The sequence below is a fragment of the Meriones unguiculatus genome (assembly GCF_030254825.1).
Source record: "Meriones unguiculatus strain TT.TT164.6M chromosome X unlocalized genomic scaffold, Bangor_MerUng_6.1 ChrX_unordered_Scaffold_31, whole genome shotgun sequence".
NCBI lineage: Eukaryota > Metazoa > Chordata > Mammalia > Rodentia > Muridae > Meriones > Meriones unguiculatus.
The window spans coordinates 10,372,777-10,391,365 of record NW_026843707.1 but is presented as its reverse complement, the minus strand read 5'-3'; positions in this window follow the sequence as shown (position 1 = coordinate 10,391,365).

The window sequence follows — 18,589 nt, the reverse complement described above, 5'->3', positions numbered from 1 at the left end:
TACCACTGTGCTATGCCATTTCTGCAGCTCCCTAGTAGAATTTTGAAATAGTTAAAAATCTTTTTCACTGAGTGCAAGGGTTTTAACAACATAAGAAAAAGCAAGTAAGATAATGTTTTATTTTATTTTATTTTATTTTATTTTTTAAACAAGACAACACAACCAGCTGTAGGAGATCCTTACTGAAATTTTTGTGGTTAGTCAGATATTCTATCATATCATCTGCAAATAGTGATAGTTTGACATCTTCCTTTTGATCTCCTTCAATTGCCTTATTGTTCTAGCAAGGACTTCCAGAACAATGTTGAAGAGATATGGAGAGAGTGGGCAGCCTTGACTTGTCCCTGATTTCAGTGGGATTGATTTAAGTTTTTCTCCATTGAGTTTGATATTGGCTATAGGCTTGCTGTATAGTAATTGCCTTTACTGTGTTCAGGTATGTGCCTTGTATCCCTGATCTCTCCAAGACATTAAACATAAATGGATGCTGGATTTTGTCAAATGGCTTTTCAGCATCTAAGGGGACGGTCATGTGGTTTTTCACCTCAGGTTTTTTATGTGGTGGATCACATTGATGGATTTCCGTATATTGAACCACCCCTGCATACCTGGGATGAAACCTACTTGGTCCTAGTGGATGGTATCTTTGATGTGTTCTTGGATTCGGTTTGCAAGTATTTTGTTGAGTGCTTTTGCATCAATGTTCATGAGGGAGATTGGCCTGAAATTTTCTTTCTTTGTTGGGTCTTTGTGAGGTTTAGGTACCAAGGTGACTGTGGCTTCATTGAATGAGTGGGGTAGTTTTCCTTCTGTTTCTATTTTGTGGAATAGTTTTAAGAGTACTGGTGTTAGCACTTCTTTGAATGTCTGGAAGAATTCTGCCCTGAAACCATCTGGCCCTGGCCTTTTTATTGCATGGGAGATTTTGGATGACAGCTTCTATTTCCTTAATATTATATATATATATATATATATATATATATATATATATATATATATATATATATTTCTCTTTGAGGATGAAGAAATATATTTCAGGAAGGCAGCCCATAGCTCATTCTCTGGCATGAACTCAGTGGCATACTCTTTGAACACATTCCCCTTATGTTGCAGCCTTGCAAGGCCACAGAGGGAGACAATGCACCAGCCCTGAAAAGATCTGATAGGGTAAGGTCAGATTGAAAGGGAGGAGAAACTCCCCTATCAGTGGACTAGAGGAAGGGCATAAAAGGAGAAGAGTGAGGGAAGGTGTGTTTGGGGAGAGATGAGGGAATGGACCACAGCTGGTTTACAGATTGAATAAATTGTATTAAATAATAATAATAATAATAATAATAATAATAATAATGAATTTATTGTAAAAAATGTTTTTTTGTGACATGATAAGTCACTGATAGAAATGAGGCTGGACATGGAGCTCAGCGGTTAATTGCATTTAATGTTGTATAGAGCACTTGTGTTCAGTTCCCAACTTCACACACTGGCAGCTTACTGCTGTCTGTATTACCAATTCCAGGGAGACATATACCCATCAGCATCATTGAGTATCTACACATTTGTGGTATACATAATCATACCCTGATACACAAATGAATAAAAATGCAACTTTAAGGCATAAATAAAGAATCTCTTTACTTAACTGAATATAAGTATAGACCCCAAACCACCTTGTCTGAGGCAGTTGCCTAAATACTCATGGCTAAACAGTTTGGCTTTTATAACACCTTTTTCTTTTATCCCTATCATCTCTTTTCTTTACAAAGGCCATAATCCTAAATCTTGCTGATTCAGACATATGGGACTTTTTGTTTTCTTTTGTTTTGTTTTGTTTTGTTTTGATTTGATTTGTTTTGTTTTGATTTGTTTTTTGGCCTGGCTCACTCAATGGAATTATTTCATTTCAATGTTGAGTTTACAAGTTTTTGTTTTCTAGCTCAGAAATTATAGTTTTTATTCTTTCTTCTCTTGCAAATTGCTTTCCTCATCAATTGTTGATATATTCAGCATGTTTGAATTATATTTTTTCTCCATATTTAAAATGAAGCTTTCCAGTCCAATGATTAGTACATTTTTTTTAAATTATATTATCTGTCAAACTAAGAACCTAATGGTACTGGCATAGAAACAGAAAGGAGGATCAATGGAACCGCATAGAAGACCCAGAAATAAATCCACACACCTATGAATACTTGATATTCGACAAAGAAGCCAATTCCATTCAATGGAAAAAAGACAGCATCTTCAACAAATGGTGCTGGACCAACTGGATGTCTACATGCAGAAAAATGAAAATAGATCCATATTTATCACCCTGCACAAAACTAAAGTCAAAGTGGATCAAGGACCTCAACATAAAACCAGATACCCTAAATCAATTGGAAAAAAATTGGGGAACAGCCTAGAACTCAGTGGCACAGGAGACAACTTCCTGAACAGAACACCAACAGCACAGGCTCTAAGAGCAACAATCAATAAATGGGACCTCATGAAACTGAAAAGTTTCTGTAAAGCAAAGGATACCGTCATCAAAACAAAACGACTGCCTACAGATTGGTAAAGAATCTTCACTAACCCTTTATCTGACAGAGGACTAATATCCAGTATATACAAAGAACTAAAGAAGCTGAAAAGCAGCAATCCAAGTAATCCAATTAAAAAATGGGGAACAGAGCTAAACAGAGAATTCTCGACAGAGGAATATCGAATGGCAGAAAAACACTTAAAGAAATGCTCATCCTCTTTAGCCATCAGGGAAATGCAAATCAAAACGACCCTGAGATATCACCTTACACCCATCAGAATGGCCAAGATGAAAAACTCAAGCGATAACACATGCTGGAGAGGTTGTGGAGAAAGGGGAACCCTGCTCCACTGCTGGTGGGAATGTAAACTGATACAACCACTCTGGAAAGCTATCTGGCGCTTTTTAAGACAAATAGGAATAGTGCTTCCTCCAGACCCAGCTATACCACTGCTAGGTATATACCCAAAGTTTGTTCAAGTACACAAAAAGGACACTTGCTCAACCATGTTTATAGCAGCTCTATTTGTAATAGCCAGAACCTGGAAACAACCCAGATGTCCATCAACGGTGGAATGGGTACAGAAATTATGGTATTTTTATACAATGGAATACTACTCAGCAATCAAAAAGGAGGAAATCATGAAATTTGCAGGCAAATGGTGGGATCTAGAAAAGATCATTCTGAGTGAAATATCCCAGAAGGAGAAAGACAAACATGGGATATACTCACTTATATAGACCTATAAGATATGATAAACATAATGAAATCTATACACCTAAAAAAGATAATCAATTGAGCGGACATGCGGTAAGATGATCAATCCTCCTTTAGAAAGACAGATGGGATGTGCATTGAACGTATGACAGGAGTCTACTGAGCGCATCTGAAAGACTCTAACTAGCAGTGTTTTCAAAGCAAAGACTCATGACCAAACCTTTGGCAGAGTACAGGGAATCATAAGAAAGAAGGGGAGTTAGTCTGATGGGGAAAGGATAGGAGCTCCACAAGGACCAAATATATCTGGGCACAGGGTCTTTTCTGAGACTGACATTCAACCAAGGACCATGTATGGATATAACCTAGAACCTCCACTCAGATGTAGCCTGTGGTAGCTCAGTAACCAATTGGTTTCCCAAAGTGAGGGGAACAGGGACTATTTCTAACAGGAACTCGATGACTGGCTCTTTGGTCTCCCCACCCCCGAAGGGAGGAGCAGTCCTGTTAGGCCACAGAGGAGGGCTTTGCAGCCAGTCCTGAAGATACCTGATAAAAGAGGATCAGATGAATGGGGAGGAGGTCCCCCCAATCAATGGACTTGGAAAGGGGCACGGTGGAGATGAGGGAGGGAGGGAGGGAGGGACTGGGAGGGAATGAGGGATCGGGACACGGCTGGGATACAGAGTTAATAAAATGTAACTGATAAAAAAAATAAAATAAATAAAAAAATGATATAAAAAAAAAGAAATTGCCTTCTTAGGCACTTACGCCTAATTTGTTATTATATAATTTAGTGCCCTAACTGAAACTAATGCCACAAGTATGTAAAAACTGTGTACCCTTCTCCAGACATTTTTACACTAAGAAAAAAAAAAAAAAAAAAAAAAAAACTAAGAACCTATACAGAAGATCGAGTTGGATAAGAAGTTTCACTGTAATGCACTAAATGATCTTTGTTCATGACAAAAACTTTTATTGAAAAACCTAACTCGGCTATATTTTAGTAAACATGAATCACCTGCCTTCTCAGACTCTTTTACTTAGTTCTTTCAATAATCTTTAATTTTTATGAATATTTACTTCTCTACAAGAACTTTGGAGGCAAAGAAAAACAAACAAGCTGTAAGTTCCACTTCTTGCTAACCTTGTTAAGTCACTTTTGAACTCTCATTAGATAAGAACATCACTATTTGCAAGTTTGTTATTATGTAGACTTAAAACAGCATAATCATCATAGTCATTGTAAAGAAATACTGGTGCTTAACTGAAAGAAGTCGTTAACTGATTTGGTTTAGCCGACATAGGATCATGAAAATAAATTTAAAAAATTGTTGAATCCAAGAAGATGGAAAGCTACAAATTCAGGGAATCTATTATTTAGCAGGTTTTGCTTGCCTGAATATTTATGTTGCATTTATTTAAGTATATTTATTTAAAATGTCTAGGATAGTGGTACAGCACTTGGCTAACATGTGTGAGCATATACTTCCACTCCTATCATTATTAAAAATTACTTTGCAGTTCAGTTCAGAGAGTTCATATATATTAAAACTCTTAGAGATTCTTAATATCAACACTTGGAAGGAAGAGGCCGATAGGACCTTGGAAGTTCAAGGTTACCCTGCATTACAAGGTGAGTTTCATGAAATCCAATGTTATATACGTAAAAAAATATATATGGATATATGAAATATATGATATTAAATATCAATATATATAAATCAATAAAAACAAAGAAGAAAATAATATTTATCTGTTCATTTTTTTTACTTTTAAAAAATTTATGTAAGTTTTTATAAATTAGTTTATTCACGTTGAATCCCAGCTGTAGGCCCCTCCCTCCCAAAGACTAGGAAACTTCCCTATTCTTCTCATAGGGGAGGTCGTCTTCCTCTTCCATCTGAACCTAGCCTATCAGGTCTCATCAGGAGTGGCAGCATTGTTTCCCTCTGTGGCCTGGTAAGGTTGATCCTCCCTCAGGGGGAGGTGAACAAAGAGCCAGTCATGTCAGAGACAGTCCTTGTTTCTATTACTAGGACACGCACTTGGATACAGACTTGCCATGGGCTATAGCTGTGCACAGGTTCTGGGTGATCTACGGTATCTCCATGCATGGCCCTTGGTTGGCATATCAGTCTGAGAAAATATGTATCTGGCCAGAATTTTGTGATCTGTTGTTCTCCTCATGAAGCTCCTGTACGCTCTAAGACTTCCTCTCTCCCCATTTATTTCAAAAGATTCCATGCACTCTGCCTGGATTTGGACCATGACTCATAGCATCTCCTTCAATACCTTGCTATGTAAAGCATTTCAATGGGCCTCTGTCGTAAGCTCTTGTCCTGTTGCCTGTTTTCTCCCTCTTCCTATGTCCATTTATTTATCTCAGCTTCTTTAGTTGTACAGACTTTAGTAGAATTTTCCTCAGATGGAAATAAATAAATAGATAAATAAATAAATAATTAAATGAATAAATATATAAATGATTAATTTGAAAAAATCCAACAACCATTCATGTTTAAAGTCCTGTAGAAATCAGGGTTTTGATGCACATACCTACACATATTAAAGACAATATACAGCATACCTATATTTGATATCAAACTAAATGGAGAGGAATATAAATCAATCCTACTGAACAGAGGGACAAGGCAAGGCTGCCCACTCCCTCCATATCTCTACAACAGAGTACTTGAAGTCAAAGCTAGAGTAATAAGACAACTAAAGGAGATCATTAGGATACAAATCCGAAAGAAAGAAATCAAAGTATCGCTTTTTGCAGATGATATAACAGTATACATGAGTGACGGCAAATATTCTACTAGAGAGCAACTTCAGCTGATAACACTTTCAGCAATGTGGCTGTATACAAAATTAACTAAAAAAAAAAAAACAGTAGCCCACCCATATAGGAAATTCCAAAGGGATGAGATAGAAATTAGGAGGGAAACACCCTTTAAAATAGCCACTAATAACATGAAATAGCTTGTGTGACCCTAATCAAGCATGTGAAAGACTGGTTTGAGAAAAACTTCAAGTCTCTGAAAAAAGAAACTGAGGAAGATATCAGAAGATGGAAAGATCTCCCATTCTCATGGATCTGTAGGATTAACAGTGAAAATGGCCATCCTACCAAGAGCAATGTAGAGATTCAATGTAATTCCCATCATGTCTTTGGTCATCAGGGAAATGCTAATCAAATCAGCCCTGAGATTTCACCTAACAACCATCTGCATGGCTAAGATCAAAAACTCAATTGACAACACATGCTGGAGAGGATGTGGAGTTAGGGGAACCCTACTCCACTACTAGTGGGAATGCAAACTTTTACAACCACTTTGGAAATTAATCTGGCATGTTTTCAGACAATTAGGAGTATGTTTTAGAGGTAACCTAGAACCCTGAACAGATGTAACCCATGGAAATTCAGTGTCCAAGTTGGTTCCATAGTAATGGGGACAACGACTGTAACTGATTGGTCTGCTCTTTGATCACCTCTCCCTGAGGGGTCTGCAGCCTTTCCAGGCCACAAGGAAGAAGAGGCAGCCACTCCTGATAGGTCCTGATAGACTAGGAATAGAAGGAAAGACAGGAGGAGCTCCCCTGTTGGTGGGCTTCGTGGGACATGGGTGGAGATGGGGGAAGGAGAGTAGTATTGGGAGGGGAGGAGAGACAGAGCTACAGACGGGATACAAGGTGAATAAATTGTAATTGATAAAATTAAAAACACCAATACAATTGTTTACAGACCTTGAAAGAACAATTGTCAATTTAATATGGAAAACAAAGACACTCAGAATTGCTAAGACAATCCTGTACAGCAACAGATCATCAGAAGTTATCTCCATCCCTGAACTCAAACTGGACTACAGAGAAATAGTTATAAAAACTGCATGGTACTGGCATAGAAACACGATGGTGGATCAATGAAAGTGAATAGAATACCCAGAAATAAACCCACACACCTATGCTTTTTTGATTTTTGTCAAAGAAGCCAAAACCATACAATGTATAAAAGACAGCATCTTCAACAAATGGTGCAGGTTTTACTGGATTTCTACCTATGAAAAAATGAAAATGCATCAATATTTATCACCGTGCATGAAACTCAAGTCCAAGTGGAATAAAGACCTGAATATTTTTATCTTAAAATTAGTAAAAGAATAGTGATTGCCCAAATTGGTCCAAATTCTTTTCTAGAAAATTATTTTTCTAATTCATTATCCCCTTCTATATATTGTTGATATATATATATATATATATATATATATATATATATATATATATATATTAGTAAATGGAGGGAATAAAAACTTTACTATCATTTTAACATCATTCCATGTTAGAAAAATAAAAGTTAATGATTATTTACATGTAAACATTCTAATCTTTTATTGATATAGCACATCTGGAATTTTATTGCAAAAGTGAAAAAAATTGTTTTGATTATGTCACTTGTTTATAACTGGTTCACATTTATATTGCTCTGTTTCTTAAATGGTTGTAGCTCTATTGATGGACAAGGCTGTTGTGAAACATTCTAGAATATCTGTGCAAATACAAGTGAAAGGAATTGTAGTCAAACGATTGGAAGAAAAAGGGTGCAGAGTTTTCATCACTCTTGGAGCTTAAATCTGCTCATTTCAGAGTATTCTAAACGGAGGTATTGAAGACCATGAGTAACAGTCATCCTCGATCCTTTGTGGAGAGAATGATTTCCCTCAAGGTTGAAAATCTGGCAAACCACAATTCATGCTGCACCCTGAGGCATATCTTTGAGCATGATGGGCCTGATAGTGATGTAAACATCACCCAAATCCATTGAGTAAAAGTCCATATTGGTTTCCTTAATCTATTTCCACAACAAACGTGATGCCAAGGATGCCATGGATCCCCTACATGGGTTTTTGCTAGATGGACATAAACTAAAGTTACAGATGGTTTACAAAATGGATCCACAGTACTCTCAACCTGACTGTAGCAAGGGAGGCCAAAAACATTATGAGGAAGACAATCATAAATCCCGTCGTCAAGGTGACACAAGCATTCTTGTCCCACCACTGGTATCAAACCATAGATCATACCAGATCTTCTCCAGGCCACTCACAATCCCTGGCTCAGTCTCAATATCGCTTTCAAAGGAGATCATCAACAAACAAAGGATCCAAGACCATGTTCTCAGTGTCCAGACAATAGCTGGTTCCATGAGACAGGTCTCATTCAAGTTTCAGGAATCTTCCTGGATCAAGCATGAAGAAATCTAAATCTAAATATTCAGGCAAGAGTGCACCCAAGTGTCATTCAGGAGAAGGTAGGAGCAGAGAGTTTCAATACTCCTCAGCACATAGCCTGAGTATTTCGAAAGATGAGGGTCAAGAGAAAAACCACTTACTGAGTTGAGAGAGATTTTGAAAAAAAAAGGTGGAAGTAGGAAAATTGATACCTTGTATAGTATTTTATTGTCAACCTTTTCCAAGTTTTAACCTAAATTTACTATTACACTTATTGTGTTATTTGGATTACATGTAAAGTATTGAAATACTTATTTTTTCCTTTGTAAATTTTTGAAATAAAACATAATCATCTTTAGAATATTTACCTATTTAGTAAGTTAATAGAGTATTAGCACCGAATCCTCCTATGACAATACCTACTCTGATTTGTTATCTAAAACTTGGTAATTAGACATACTTTTTTATATTCCTCATCCTTTCAAGTTAAAAGCTATATATTTATTTGGTATAAATGATAAATAATTCCTTCAATTGTATAATGATATTGGAATTATTTTATAATATTGATTAAGCAGCATTGTAAAATTTAAATGTTTTGTGTATGTATTAAGAACATTGGTACAATAGTTGAGAAATTGTGCTTAGTTATTACTGTGGTGTTTCCAGTACAGATTAACTGAATAGTTTAGAGCTTGAAAAGTCTCTTATGCAATGCATTTGCTTAAACTAGTTCTAGTGTCTATTGCTTTCCTTCTTTACTGTATGGTTAATACTGCAAAATCCCTGGGTCATAAATTATGTTCAATTCCTCACTTTTTAAAAAAAGAAAAAAAGTTATTATATAATATATTCTGATCGTAGTTTCGCCTTTTACAACTTCTCTAAGATGTTCCTGACCACTTAAACCCACACACTCAAACACTTCCTTTCTGTCTCTCATAAGTAAGCAGTTAACAATATAAGAAAACAACAATAAAAACATAATAAGAAACACAGGAACAGATAAAAACAAACCAATACTAATAGAAACCTCAAAGAAATACATTAAAGAAACACAGCTATCACAGAAACATTTTTATTTACACAGAAATTTCATAAAAACACAAAATTATAGGTTATAACATATAGACAAATAACATGTAATGTTAAAATAATTCAAACAAGGCATTATGAGATAAACAAACCTCCAAAAATACATTGATCATTTATGTTTGCTATTTACTTCTAGGCATGGGGCCTGCCATTAAGTATGGTTGGTAAAACTAGCTAGACAGCATTGGAGAAAACTCACTTTCCCTTGGTAGGGATTAGCAATCAGAGATCATTTCTGCATTAAGTGTGAGGCTTCTGTCCATATCCCCACTCTGAATTGCAAACCCAACTGCCTCAGACCCATGCACAGTACCTTCCAGTACACTGAACACTAGTCAGTGGAGATGAAGGTTCTCAGTTGCCACGAGCTCAACTTCTCCATGTTCAGTGACATATGTAGGAGTTGTCTTCAGCAATGCAGCAATGCAGCCTTACTGTTCATTTGTGGAGAGCAATGGATAATGCCAGAGACAGCCTGAGTTACCTGAGTTTCTCTTTGGGACACTTTGGTACGAACTCAATTAGACATAACACATTCCTGGTGCTGAAGGTTTCATTTGGTGGCAAGATGTAGCTAGTGGAGATGTGTCTCCCCCATTATTTGGTGATTGCATTTTGATTCCTGTCACATATGAATATATTTTATAAAGCAGTTCTATATGAACCCTCAATTCACCCTTGGTTTTAGCTATCTCTTCTCATACTACCAGCCTTAACCATTCTTTGTTCGTTTTCCATTTAATCCTCCAGGGAGAGTTTCTCCATCTGTCTCTCTATAAACCTGGTATGAATCCAAGCTGATCATGGTGCATAATCTTTCTATATGCTACTGGAATTAGGGCTGAAATATTTTAAATGTTTTTTTTTTTTTTTAAAATATATTCTTAACAGAAATTGCTCTATACTCTTCCCTGTTGGGTCTTGGTGTGGATTAGGTATTGAGGTTATTGTGTCCTTGTGAAAAAAAATTACACTTTGTATTTTTTCTTTCTATATTGCAGAATAATTAGAGGTATATGCAATGAAATTTATATGAAGGCCCTGTAATAGTCTGTGTTAAATCTAATTTTCTCTAATCTTTGCTGGTTGAGTGATTTAATTAGTGCCTCTATTTGACTAGAGGCACTAATTTAGGTCAAATATAATTACTTATCCAGTTTTGATTTAAATTTAGTAGGCTGTATATTAGTTTATCTGTTTATTTCAGGTTATCTTTTTCTTGGAGCACAGACTTTTAAAATATGTCCTTACAATTCTCTGGGTTTTTTTGTTGTGTGTTTTTCCTCCCATGTTTAATCTGTAATTCTATTAATTTGGATATTCTCTCTATATGTTAGTGTTAATTTGGCTCAGTATCAATCTTACCTATTTTCTCTGCATTGTTTTTTTTCATTCTGTTTTTTTTGATGTCATCTGTAAGTTTGATTATTTCTTGCTTGCTACTCCTTGGTGATTTTGTTTTTCTCTTCATTGCATTGCATTAAAGTATGTCATTAAGTTGCTCATATGAGATCTCTCCAGATTTTATATGTAAATAGTTGGTGCTTTGCATTTGATTCTAAATCTGACTTCCTGTGTCTTATCTATTTGGGTAAATAGTATTTTCACTTGATTTCAATTTTTTTAAAAAATGGTTTTAGTTTTTAATTTCCTTCTTAATTTCTAACTTGAATCAATTTTCTGTCAGTAGTGAGTTGCTCACTTTCAATACGTTTTTAAACTGATATTGTTCTTGTTTTCATGTAGTTTTAATCTGTGGTGGTTATGTAGGGTATAGGGTATGATTTAAATTTTTTCCTTACTGTTGAGACTTGCTTTATTTTCAAGACTTTGGTCAATTTTGGAAGAAATTCTATGAGCTATTGAAAAGAAAGTATATTCTGAGTTTGGGTTAAATCTTCTCTAAATGTCTGCTAAGCTTATGTACATGTGAAATCTTTCAGCTACAGCTTTTCTCGGTTTAGTTTTTGGCTGGATCACTTGTAAATTACTGAGAGTGAGGTCCTGAAGCCTCCCACTACCACTGTGTGGAGGTCAATATACTTTTCTATCTGTAATAGTATTTCTTTTATGAAGACAGTTAGTTTTGTGCTTGGGATATGAATGCTTAAAACAGCTTCTTGGCAGATTTTTTTTTTCAACTTTGATGACTATGTAGTGTTCCCTGTCTCTTCTGATTAGTTTTTAGTCTATTTTTTTTTTTGTCAGATATTAAAACTGTTACACCTGCTTGGATTTTGTCTCCATTTGCTTTGAACATGCTTTTTCTTTCTTTTATCCCGAGGTAATATTTATTTTTGACTTTCAGATCTTGTTCTTGGATATCACAGAATGATGCATCCTGCTTTTTTTTGATTCTTTATTAATTATACTTTATTCACTTTGTATCCCCCTGTGGTTGCCTCTGTCCTCCAGTCCCAATTTCTCCCTTCCTCTCCCATCTGCACAAATGCCACTCCCCAAGTCCACTGATAGGGGAGGATTTATTTTCCTTCCTTCTTATCCTAGTCAGTTAGGCCACATCAGGAGTATCTCCATTGTCTTCTTCTATTGCCTGGTAATGCTGCTTCACCCTTCTGGGGGCCAGGGGTTAATGAAAGAGCAGGCCAAACAGTTCATGTCAGAGACACTCTCTGTACCTATTACTATGGAAACCTGCACTGCCATGGGCTACATCTCTGCAGGGGTCTTATGTTATCTCTATGCATGGTCCTTGGTTGGGAGTATCAGTCTCAGGAAAGACCCCTGTGCTCAGATATTTTGGTTCTGTTGCTCTCCTTGTAGTGTTCCTGTCCTCTCCAGATCTTACTGTTTATCACTTCTTTCCTAAGATTCCCTGCTGTGTGCCCAACAGTTGGCCATAAATCTAAGCATCTGCATTGATAGACAGGACTTCTTTCATAGGATTCCTTGAACCTTGCACAAAGTTCGGGTCAAGAGATTAAATATTTATACGTTTTATTTTTATTGAGTGTGGTAAACATCTTTAAGTTGAAATTTTCTTTCAAGTGCCATATGGAGAGCAGAAATTCTTGTAGATAGATCCTGCTCAAATTTGGTTTCTCCAACTAATGTGGTTCATAGTTTGGCTGCCAAATTTTCTCACATCATTTGGAGAATATGTGTCAGGCCCTCTCTTTTCTAGAACCTCCATTGAGAAATCAGGGTTTATTTAATGGCTCTGTCTTCATGATTTTTCTTATAGCTCCCATTTTTCTTTTCAAATTTCATATTTTTTTCCCTTCTTTCCTTGCCTGCAAATTTCATGAATTTACTGGTTCTTAATTACTGAATAGTATTCCAGTGTGTAAATGTTCCACTATTTCTGCATCCATTACTCAGTTTATGGACAACTGTGTTGTTTCCAGATTCTGACAATTACGAATAAAAGTGCTAGGAACATAGTAGAACAAATGTCCTTGTTGTGTGCTTGAATATCTTTTGGATATATGCCAAGGAGTGGAATAGCTGGATCTTGAGGAGGCACAATTCCTAATTGTCTGAGAAAGATCCAGAGTGATTTCCAAAGTGCATGTACATTTTCCATTCCCACTAGCAATGAAGGAGGTCTCCCTTTTCTCCATGTTTACTCCAGCATGTTTTGTCACTGGACTTTTTGATCTGAGCCATACTGACAGGTGTAAGATCATCCTGAGTGAGGTATCCCCAAAGCAGAAAGACATACTTTATATATAACTTAGTTCTTAGTGGACAGTAGATATAAAATATAGGATAAACATACATAATAGGTATATCAAAGGTAGCTAAGCATGAAGGAGGACCCTGAGTTAGATGAGCAAGCCTCACTCAGACAGCCAATTTGGAAGAGTGAACAGCCAATTGGGAAGAGCCAACAGGGAAGAGCACAGGAGCCTACAACAGAGAGCCACTGATAGATTCTACCCAGCAGAGTATCAGAGCAGATGCTGAGACTCACAGACATAATTTGGGTAGAGTGGAGGGTACCTTATAAAACAAGGAGGAGATAGAAAAACCTAGAGGGGACAGGAGCTCCTCAAGGAGAGCAACAGAAACAAAAAAAAAAAAAAATCTGTGCAAAGGGGTCTATTCTTAGATGAATGTTGCAAACAAAAAATATGCTTGGAGATAACTTAGAATCCAAGCAGGGATGTAGCCCATGGACAGCTCAGGTCACAACGGAAGAAAATGTAGCCTGTTTTGATGAGACATGATAGGCTAGGATCAGATTGAAAGGGAGGAAGACCTCGTCTATCAGTGGACTTAGGGAGGGGCATGGGAGGAGGGGAGGGATGGAGGAAAGCTGGGATTGGGAAGGGATGTGGCAGGGGTATATAGCTGGAATACAAAGGGAGTAAACTGTAATTAATTATAAAGTAATTTTAAAATTAAAATAAAACAAAATATATTAAAACAAGTAAATGGAGATTGTAACACTAACATGTTATAAAATTCTAGGATGTATAATGGTAGTGCAAATAAGTATTATTTTTTTCCAAGTCATCCTGGCTGAACCAAGACATATGCAACCAGATTAGTAATGTCATAATTAAAATAAAATTTCAACCTTTCCCTACTTCCATTTCCTCCCTCCAACCTTCCCCCTTTCTTCCTGCCTTTATATCTTCTAAAATTCATGACTTTATTAAATTCATATTTATTGTTACATGTACATGTAAAAAGATAAATATAGTCATACAACACACTAAATTTAATTCCTGTTGTTTTGTGAATATGATTCCAGTGCAGAACACTTGGTATTGGATTACTAACTAGTGGTGTCTTTTGGGGGTAGTAGAATGTCCTTTACCAGCAGTTATTAATTGCCTTTAGTTCTGTGTTTATTGATGAGTCACTCATCCCACATCAACAAGTCTATTAATATCCTTTTTTGGGTTTTGTTCTTTGTTTTGAAAAAGTATTGCTTAAATAAAAGAAAGAATAAAAGAAAAATTATTGTTATCATCACCACACATCCAAAAGTTCCCATCCTCCATGCACCCTGGAAAGTCCAGTCAGAACTTATCACTTCTATCTAAAATATATATCATATGTTTTAAGCATGCCTGTCACATTTTAGAGTTCTGGTTAAGTATTTACTATATTCATGAAAAATAAAAGAAAAAAAAAAGTAAACGAAATCTCTAACATAAATCCTGTACTAAGCTCTCATACAGAGCTTATTCATTCATTCATTTGCTAATATAAACTGTGTTGTGCTGGGGAATAGAAACTTAACTTGAATTTCATGCTTACACACACAAGAGGCTCTACCACTGTGCTATGCCATTTATGCAGCTCCCTAGTAGAATTTTGAAATAGTTAAAAATCTTTTTCACTGAGTTCAAGGGATTTACCAGCATGAGACAAAGCCAGTAAGATAATGTTTTATTTTATTTTATTATATTATATTATATTTTATTTTATTTTTAAACAAGACAACACAACCAAAGAGAGTCTAGATCTGCTCCCGTGCTCTACTGGCTTCCTCAAGATGGTAGGCAATGGGACTTGGGTCCCGAGACAGCTCTGCTCTGTTGTTTTCTCTGTCTGTGCTGTGTTTGCTGATTCTGACTGAGGTGAGTCGTGCAGTTGTGGAGCAGGCAGAATGGGGCCATATCTCGCCAGCAATACCAGAACGTATCCTCTCTACAGGATGGTGAGATTCAGTGCCATTAGCCACAACATCCTGGAAGGTTTCAACAAGATAGTGAAACTGGGCTTCTTGGTTAAGTGCCAGGAGCAGCTTGTACCCAGAAGGTTTTCACAGGACTATGAGAGTGGGTGCCAAGGTTTGGAGTCTTACCCTCAGTACCAGAATTTTCCATTGAACAGGCAGTGAGAGTGAACAACCAAAGTCAGAACCAAGATCGATTTGTCCTAGGAATGTTTTCACAGAAGTTAGGATTTGCTGGATGGCCTAAGGCTGCATGTTCAGAGCTGCAAACGGATGTTTCCAGGAATGCATCCATAGCAGGTGGGCTTGGGCAGGAGTCTAGAATTTTATTTTATTTTTCCTGGAATGATCCTGGTGGCCGGAATTTGGATCTTCGCATATTCACATGGATTCTTCTTTCACCTGAGAAACAGACTGCAGGAGTTTGGAGCCCACAGGAAGACCTGCTGGTCACTCTCCTCCCAGTGCTGAGCTGCTATTTATAGACACTGTGTGGTTGGCCCTTCCATCTTGAGTCTTCCATTTAATTTGTCATAGGCTTTGTTTTACTTGGGATAATGTTACAATTCCTAAAATCTGTGTGGACACCTTCTGAAGGGACCCATGTAGATTCCAAGATTCATTTGAGGTTATATTTGCATCAGATCCTGTGTCCACCTCACTTTTAATTTTAATTATATTTTGTTCTCATTTTAATCTTGGTCTGTGGTCATTCATATCCGTTTGCTAAAACTACTTCCAAAACCATCAGTAAATCTATATCCTTGTGTTGTTTCATATCTCTCTGATTTTTTTAAATGTAAACACAATTTCTTACAAACTTCCTTCAGAGATTTTCTCTTCCTGCTTGATAAATGTTTAGAAAAGTGAGTTTTCATTTTCAGATGACTCTAGAGTTCTTATCTATTCATTTCTGTGTGGTATTCTAGTTGGTTGTGCTTGATTATGAATTTGTAGGACTTAGAAAATTTTCTGCTATAATTCTGGTGAATGCATTCTCAATATTTTTAGCTTTAGTTTTCAGCTCAGCTGTTGGATTCTTAGGTTGGCACCTTAGTAATTCATCACCACCCCTATTAACACAGACAAACACATAACAAAGCTATGTGATACTTGATTCACTCAACAGTGTCTCTTTCTGTTCTTTGGAGCTTTTTAAAGATGTTCTCCTTTCTTTGCCTCCAATTGATTGGCCATCTCTTTGAAAGACTTGTTCATTTCCTCCTTATGATCCTCAAATAATTTGGCAAACATGGCTTTAAAATCATTTTCCTGTGCCTCTGCTGAATTGGTGTATCTATCGTTTTTGGGGTTTGCTGGTGAAGTCATGATGTCCTGATTTATGTTGGAAGTGTTCTTTCGCCTACTTCTGGCCATTGGCTTATCTGAAACCTTCCCTGTTTGTTTTTGGATTCTGCAGATCAGACTGGTTCTGTCTCTCTCTGGTGTCTGGAGAGTTCTTCAGTAAGCTGAGCACTCTCAGCATGTGCTGAGGACTAGCTGTACCTGTGGGAGGAAAGTACGCAGGCGCAAATGGGGCAAATGCAAGCATGTGTGCGCGCGCGCGTGTGTGGGTCTGTGTGTGTAAGTGTGCGTGGATGAGTTTCTCGAGGGACAGAGTGATGGGTAATGTTGAACCCTTGAGTGTGCTCATCCTCATTAGCCATCAGGGAAATGCAAATCAAAACGACCCTGAGATATCACCTTACACCCATCAGAATGGCCAAGATGAAAAACTCAAGCGATAGCACATGCTGCAGAGGTTGTGGAGAAAGGGGAACCCTCCTCCACTGCTGGTGGGAATGTAAACTGGTACAACCACTCTGGAAAGCTATCTGGTGCTTTCTAAGACAAATAGGAATAGTGCTTCCTCCAGACCCAGCTATACCACTGCTAGGTATATACCCAAAGTTTGTTCAAGTACACAAAAAGGACACTTGCTCAACCATGTTTATAGCAGCTCTATTTGTAATAGCCAGAACCTGGAAACAACCCAGATGTCCATCAACGGTGGAATGGGTACAGAAATTGTGGTAATTTTATACAATGTAATCCTACTCAGCAATCAAAAAGGAGGAAATCATGAAATTTGCAAGCAAATGGTGGGATCTAGAAAAGATCATTCTGAGTGAAATATCCCAGAAGGAGAAAGAAAAACATGGGATATACTCACTTATATAGACCTATAAGATATGATAAACATAATGAAATCTATACACCTAAAAAAGATAATCAATTGAGCGGACATGGGGTAAGATGATCAATCCTCATTTAGAAAGACAGATGGGATGTGCATTGACCGTATGACAGGAGTCTACTGAGCGCATCTGAAAGACTCTAACTAGCAGTGTTTTCAAAGCAAAGACTCATGACCAAACCTTTCGCAGAGTACAGGGAATCATAAGAAAGAAGGGGAATTAGTCTGATGGGGAAAGGATAGGAGCTCCACAAGGACCAAATATATCTGGGCACAGGGTCTTTTCTGAGACTGACATTCAACCAAGGACCATGTATGGATATAACCTAGAACCTCCACTCAGATGTAGCCTGTGGTAGCTCAGTAACCAATTGGTTTCCCAAAGTGAGGGGAACAGGGACTATTTCTAACAGGAACTCAATGACTGGCTCTTTGGTCTCCCCACCCCTGAAGGGAGGAGCAGTCTGTTAGGCCACAGAGGAGGGCTTTGCAGCCAGTCCTGAAGATACCTGATAAAACAGGATCAGATGAATGGAAAGGAGGTCCCCCCTATCAGTGGACTTGTAAAGGGGCACGGGGGAGATGAGGGAGGGAGGGAGGGACTGGGAGGGAATGAGGGATTGGGACAAGGCTGGGATACAGAGTTAATAAAATGTAACTGATTCAAAAAAAAAAAGACCATGACTACCTATGAGCTCCTAATAAATAAATAAATAGTAGATATTTCTATGTGTTTACATTAAAGGAACAATCACTAAATTATACATGTTCAAACAAACAAACAAAAAAAGATATTCTCTCAACCATTTTGTGATTAACAAAACACTACCATATTTACATCTCTGGATTGGAGTTTATTCGCATGTGATCTGCACTGAAATAATTCATAGGAGCACCCAGACACAGCTTGTTATCTCTCATCTTATCTTTCAAGTAAAGGCAATGATTTTTGTGAAGACCAAAATCATGAGGTGATGTTATTGAACTGACCATAAATGCATTTGTAGTAGAAAATGATACATATGCAACCAGCATTAGCAAATCTGTGAAATTTGATGTTTATTTATTGTAATGATAGCTGTTGAAAATGTTTTGAGATGCTATTTGGCCATATTCTGATGATACCTTTACATAAAGTGTATTATCTTCAACAATTTCATATATCTAGTAG